A 6,918-nucleotide genomic window follows, 5' to 3' on the forward strand; every position below is an offset into this window, starting at 1 on the left:
TAGAAACCTCAATACTTAGAATCCTCAGTGCTTAGCATCCTCAACGCGTAGAATCCCCAATGCTTAGAAACCTCAATGCTTAGCATCCTCAATCCTTAATATGCTGTATGCTTAGCTTAGAATCCTCCATGCTTAGAATCCTCAATGCTTACAAAACTCAATGCTGAGAAATTTTATTGTTTGAAACCTCATTGCTTAGCATCCCAAATGCTTACAAACCTCAATGCATAGAGGCCTTAATGCTTAGAAACCACAAAGATTAGAAAACTCAATGCTTGGCTTAGAATCCTCAATGCTTAGAATCCTCAATGCTTAGAATCTTCAATGCTTAGCAACCTCCATGCATCGCTTAGAATCCACAATAGTTAGAATCCTCAATGCTTCGCATCCTCAATGCCTAGCTTAGAAACCTCAATGCTTAGAATCCTCAATGCTTAGAATCCTCAATGCTTACCTTAGAAACCTCAATGCTTAGAATCCTCACTGCTTAGAATCCTCAATGCTTAGAATCCTCAATGCTTAGAATCCTCAATGCTTAGAATCCTCAATGCACAGAGTCCTCAATGCTTAGAAACCTCAATACTTAGCATCCTCAGTGCTTAGCTTAGAATCCTCACTGCTTAGAAACCTGAATGCTTAGAATCCTCATTGATTAGAATCCTCAAAGCTAAGCTTATGAAGAGTGAGCAAAGCCTCAAAATGGTGGTAAGGTAACATTTTGCTATAGAAAGGGAAAGGGGAACTTCACAGAAACCAAGACATAGGGTAACTGTACATTTAAAAGTGCAGGGAAAGGGGGAATTACAGACACTTAGTCAAAATAAAGCCAGAGAAGAGGGCAATAAAGATAGGAAGAAACTGTCCGGAGACCTCTGACAAGAAGGATTAGATCCCCCCCCCCCCGGGCAAGATGATGCCGACATGGGAGAACAATAACAGCAGATAACACCAAGAAGAAAACAGAAGAAGAATTTCACCCCAAAACATCGGCAAGGGTCACGGGGAATGGTGTCAGGGGGAATGAGGGAATGGGGTCGCAGGGAACGGGGCCATAGGGAATGTAATGAATATGTAATCAAACTGAGGAGGAGACTATTGATTATGTATTAGCTTAACCTATATCTGTAACACACTTTTATCTTTACGGTGTGCAAGTTTGGAGGAGCTATCCCCCTTGCACCCGGCGCTGCGCAACGCTGGAATAAACATACCTGCTTTATAACCCATCTCTGGATTATAGAGTTTGATTCCGCAAGTCACTTAGAAACCTCAATGCTTAGAATCCTCAATGCTTAGAATCCTCAATGCTTAGAATCCTCTATGCATTGCTTAGAATCCTCAATAGTTAGAATCCTCAATGCTTAGCATCCTCAATGCTTACCATCCTCAATGCTTAGAATCCTCAATGTTCACTGCAGGAGCAGACAAGAACCATCTATCGGCGGACCAGGTATGTGAAATGGGGGACCCGTAAGTCGTGAGGAGACGTCCTACGCAGGGCACAGTGGAGTCGGCGTGCTCCCCCCCAAGGGACGTGAGCTCACGGGTTAGGTTAGGTTGCCGGCTGGGTTAGGACTCCCTGGGGAGTGCCTACAAAGGGGCCAGTAAGTCGTACGCATGGTAAAAGAGCTATTGCTCACATTCAGGTGATTGCTAATTGGGCAGAGCTTGTCTGCTCTCTGGTACAGTGTGATTTGGGTAATCCTGGGATAATTGGTATCGTACAGCGCTGTTTATATAGGTGACCTAAGTCAACAACTAGCACCGGTGTTCTTAACATCTTTGGTTAAGCTTAACAAATGATATATTGTAATTCTGTTTGAATTGTCGTGTGAGTGTGGTGTGAGTGAGACGCAGCACAGCTGCGGGGCGAGTGCAGAGTCCCGACCCGCGGTTCCGTCCTCCCGCGAGGGAAACGGCCGGGGACGGACGAAGCGAAAGTTGTCTCCAATACTTGTTTATCTATGTTTTAATACGTGTTTATTTTGTATTATTAATTACTGGTTTTTGTAAAGTATGTGGTCATAAGTCATAACAATGCTGTTGTGTCAGAAGTGGTTTTACTTATAAAAGAATACGGTGGTTTATATTAAGTTACAATGGGAAAATCACAGAGCAAAGAGGTCCCTGCGCGCTCACCCCTGGGGTGTATACTGGCACATTGGCGAGATATCGCTGGGGAACCAGGAGGAACCCTGAGCCGAAAAAAAAAAAAATCCTGATTAAATATTGTAATCAGTGGTGGTTGATGTATAAGCTAGAGGATAGGGACAATGAACATATAGAGGGATGTCTGTGTGGAATGAGCATCAAGCCATTTATGTGATACTGTGTTCTGCCTGCGAAGAGGTGTAAGGGAGGTGGGTCAGTCAGTGCTGGCTCTGTGGCGAGAGGTGTATGACTGAACGATATGGATTGCTAAGGGAAAGTTATAAGGTAGTAAGAGTGTTTATGGAAACTGAAGAACTGTGTTGTTTGATTTGTGGGTTTTGAAGGGAATGGGACAAACTGTTTGGCTGGTATAAGAAAGTGTAGTTGTTAATGTCATACGGAAGTATTGTTGAGGGTACGTGGAAGTGTAAATGAGGGTACAAATAGTGGAATAGTGTACAGAGGAAAAAGGGTTAAAGAGAAAGTGAGTTTATCTGTGCTGGCATGAGAACAACCCCCCCGCACCGTTCCCCTGCAATCAGAACTCTCAGAGTGGGAGAGGGAGCCAGGGTCAGAGACTGCTGCTGTAAACAGCAAAGGGGAAGGTGGAGAGGACAGGGCACTGGAAGTGAGAATAGCCTTCATGTGCAGAGATCTGGGAAATCTGAAATCTGGGCAGCACTGGACGGCTCTGGAGAGGAGGTGAAATGTAATGATTAGAGTTTGGAAAGTGAGAAAGTTTGGGAAGGACAAAAGTTGAGGAAGGCAAAGATAAAAACAGGGATGTCAGGTCTGAAGAGAGGTGTACAATAAGAAGAAAACAAACAAACAACAACAACAACAACAAATAACAAAACAAACACCTGATTGAGAATCAGAGATGTTCAGGGAATTGAGAATAATAACAGCTGTTACTGTTGTGGTGCTAGAGTAGGGCCATAGGACCCAGGGATCCCCCACGAGGAAAGGGGGGGGAGGGAGGCTTGAAGAGCCCAGGGAGGGCTCTGCCCCGCTGGAATGAAAGCAGTGTGCAAATGCAGTGGGACACTGGTAGAGAAATCCGACCAAGCTGAGTGAGAAGGAATTGCCTCTGATTGCAGAACTGAACAATGAGAACTTGGGAAGTTAACCCTAGCAGATACACCGATGAAACTGCAGCTAAGGAAGCAGGATAAAGTAGTTCATTTTCTGATGGATATGGGAGCTTCTTACTACCCATAGATGGTTTTGTAACAGTAGTAGGTGCTACTGCCCAACAAGAAAAGGCTTACTTTTGGAATTAATTAAATATAAGCTAAGAAAACAAGTAGGAATACAGAAATTCTTGTACCTGTCAGGTTACCCTGGCAAGAAATTTAATAAAACTGGAGCTAAGGGTCAAACAATATTGGCTGATTAAGAATTGTAAGTCTGACTATTAGCACAAACTGGGAAAAACAATGTTATACCCCCAGGAGCCACAGCAATCTCAATTAAGACACACTTAGGGGTGTGGGCATCAGGGCCAAAAATTAAGCCCTAAATACAAGTTAAAAGCAAGAGCTCACCCACTCAGGGTAAAGTGGTGCCCTTTGAGGATATGTGACTGTAGAAGGACAAAAGAAATAATAGATAATTTTTTGAGTTTGAATTACTAATTGAATGGGAATCCAAGTACAAAACTCCAATTTTGCCAATTTGCTAGATTTTCGGATAGCAAGTGCTTTAGTTTGGTAGAAGACATGAGGACAAGTAATGGAATTGTTGAATGGATACACTCAGTGATGGAAAATCCATGCACTTTATCAACCAAGTTAAGGAATGAATAGGTGGAGTTTGCCTTCTGGATTTGAGGGATGTCTCTTCTGCCTGGTTTGACTAAAGGAAGCCTAAGGTTATTTGCCTTTGAATAGGAAAACCCTAATAGAGGGAGAAGAGACTCAGTTAACCTGGACAGTGTTACCCAGGGTTGTGAGAACAGCTTAATGATCTTTGAGAACTGGTCAACTCATGAGCCTGAGACCTGGGATCCTCCATCCTAGGGTGGAACTTTACTGGAGCATGTGGATGCCACAGCAACAAAAGGACTGTGTACAGTAGACTGAGAGTTTGCTGAGTTTCTTGGTTTACAGAAAGCACAAATAACTCAGAAATTACAGCTGGACTTTGGACCTTAAGGACTGCCAGGAAAGAAGCCATCTGCTAAGCCCCTGAGCTGCAAACTGCCAAGGAACTCCATACGTTCCCAGGAATGACAGGAGGGTGCTGACCATGGATACACAGCTACGGACTGATGGTAAACCTCAAACAGCTTGAAGTGAGTAAGGGATGGTGCCTGAGGGCAGTGGCTGCACTGGTGTTCAATATTCAAGAAGCCTATAAATCTACACTGGGCCAAAGGACACCAGTTTTAATATCTCATACAGTGTTTACTGTATTGGAGGCAAAAGGGGGACATTAGTTCATTGGCTCTCACCCCAAAGATTCCTGAAATACCAGGCCATCCTGGTAGAGCAAGATGATGTAGAAATAATTGTGACTAATATTGTCAACCCAGTATCTTTCCTTAGCGGAACTCCCGGAGAACCAGTATTACATGACTGCTTTGAATCAACTGAAGCTGCACATTCCAGCCGGTCAGTCGAACCTGAAGGACGAACCCTTAGAAGATGCAGAAGACACCTGGGTTACCAGCAGCTGCAGTTTTATGAGACAAGGAGACTGTAAGGCAGGACATGCAGTAACTGCTACTGACCAGGTAATCGAAGCACAACCACCAGCTGTGGGGACTTCCCCTCAGAAGGCTGAAATAACTGCCTTGACAAGAGCTTCAATCATATGGACAGATGCTAAATATGTGCCACACGCTCATAGTACCATCTGAAAAGAGCAAGGATTGCTCACACACAAGGAAAACAGCCTGATTTAAATCTACCAATGGTTATTATATGTTGTAAAAGACATCAGAAATGTAACACTGTACAGGAAACAGAAAATAAGATGATAGATCAGGTGGCAGAACAGGCAGTTGAAGAGGGCTTCAATTCCAGACGGTAAACTTAAAATCTCTGAAGCCAAGTCAAAACCTGTAAAATATTCTAAAGAGAACAGGAGTCCAATTAATGATTTAGAAAGGAATAGAGCAAGTTGACAGATGGGTGCATGCCCAAATGGACATTGTTATGCCCTTTAGTATTTTATGGAAATTGGTTATAAAGGAAGATAAGAGAATATATTGGGCAAACTAACACTACAAAGTACAGTCCCAGTACCAGGAACAGGGCACAAGTGGGCCTCACGGGAGAGGGCCTTCCAGGGCAACAATGGCAAATTGAGTTCACAGAACTCCCAAGAAAAGGGGGGTATTGCTGTATGAAAATTTCTGTAACCTTAGAAACAATTGAGGATGCTGCTGCAGATGCCTGATGGACAATCCAAGAGGAGGTATCCTGTTTATCCAAAGATGCATTGCAACATGGAGTAGGCAGGGATAACACCGATTGGGGAATAGTTTTCTCTGGACCATGGGATAAACTTACTAGTTGCCAAATTTAGGATAACTGAAACAGTTTTTCTTAGCCTGCGTCACCTTGCTATTCTTGGTGTGTTTTACTTGTGTTGTTATAAGATGCCTTTTGTGTCTGCACCAAGGTACTGGAAGGGAATACGAGGTTTGGAAGAGACATGAGCTGAGACAAAAGGTAGAGAGCGGAGCCTATTTTGAGACCCATTAAGAATCTAGCAGGTAAAAGACTGCAAGATTAAAGAAAAAGGGGGAATTGAAGAGTGAGCAAAGCCTCAAAATGGTGGTAAGGTAACATTTTGCTATAGAAAGGGAAAGGGGAACTTCACAGAAACCAAGACAAAGGGTAACTGTACATTTAAAAGTGCAGGGAAAGGGGGAATTACAGACACTTAGTCAAAATAAAGCCAGAGAAGAGGGCAATAAAGATAAGAAGAAACTGTCCGGAGACCTCTGACAAGAAGGATTAGATCCCCCCCCCCCCCGGGCAAGATGATGCCGACATGGGAGAACAATAACAGCAGATAACACCAAGAAGAAAACAGAAGAAGAATTTCACCCCAAAACATCGGCAAGGGTCACGGGGAATAGTGTCAGGGGGAATGAGGGAATGGGGTCGCAGGGAACGGGGCCATAGGGAATGTAATGAATATGTAATCAAACTGAGGAGGAGACTATTGATTATGTATTAGCTTAACCTATATCTGTAACACACTTTTATCTTTACGGTGTGCAAGTTTGGAGGAGCTATCCCCCTTGCACCCGGCGCTGCGCAACGCTGGAATAAACATACCTGCTTTATAACCCATCTCTGGATTATAGAGTTTGATTCCGCAAGTCACTTAGAAACCTCAATGCTTAGAATCCTCAATGCTTAGAATCCTCAATGCTTAGAATCCTCTATGCATTGCTTAGAATCCTCAATAGTTAGAATCCTCAATGCTTCGCATCCTCAATGCTTAGCTTAGAAACCTCAATACTTAGAATCCTCAATGCGTAGCATCCCCATTACATAGCTTAGAATCCTCAATGCTTAGAATCCTCAATGCATAGCATCCTCAATGCTTAGCATCCTCAAAGCTTAGAATCCTCAATGCTTAGAATCCTCAATGCCTAGATTAGAATCCTCAATGTTTAGAATCCTCAATGATTAGAATCCTCAATGCTTAGAATCCTCAATGCTTAGAATCCACAATGCTTAGCATCCTCAATGCTTAGCTTAGAAAACTCAATGCTTAGAATCCTCAATGCTTAGAAACCTCAAT

The 6,918-nt window shown here is 43.2% G+C and overlaps 1 long non-coding RNA gene across 1 annotated transcript; it reads right to left on the reverse strand.

Annotated features, from left to right (window-relative positions):
- Positions 1–1,953: 1,953 nt before the first annotated feature.
- On the reverse strand, positions 1,954–6,494 carry LOC146758526 (uncharacterized). Its single transcript, XR_014934009.1, has 2 exons — positions 6,447–6,494; positions 1,954–2,195 (listed from the first exon to the last, which is right to left on the reverse strand). It is a non-coding gene; the product is annotated as an uncharacterized LOC146758526 (long non-coding RNA).
- Positions 6,495–6,918: the final 424 nt, after the last annotated feature.

This window comes from Coturnix japonica, chromosome 13 (assembly GCF_054131305.1).
Source record: "Coturnix japonica strain WE chromosome 13, WE-NBRP24, whole genome shotgun sequence".
Lineage (NCBI taxonomy): Eukaryota > Metazoa > Chordata > Aves > Galliformes > Phasianidae > Coturnix > Coturnix japonica.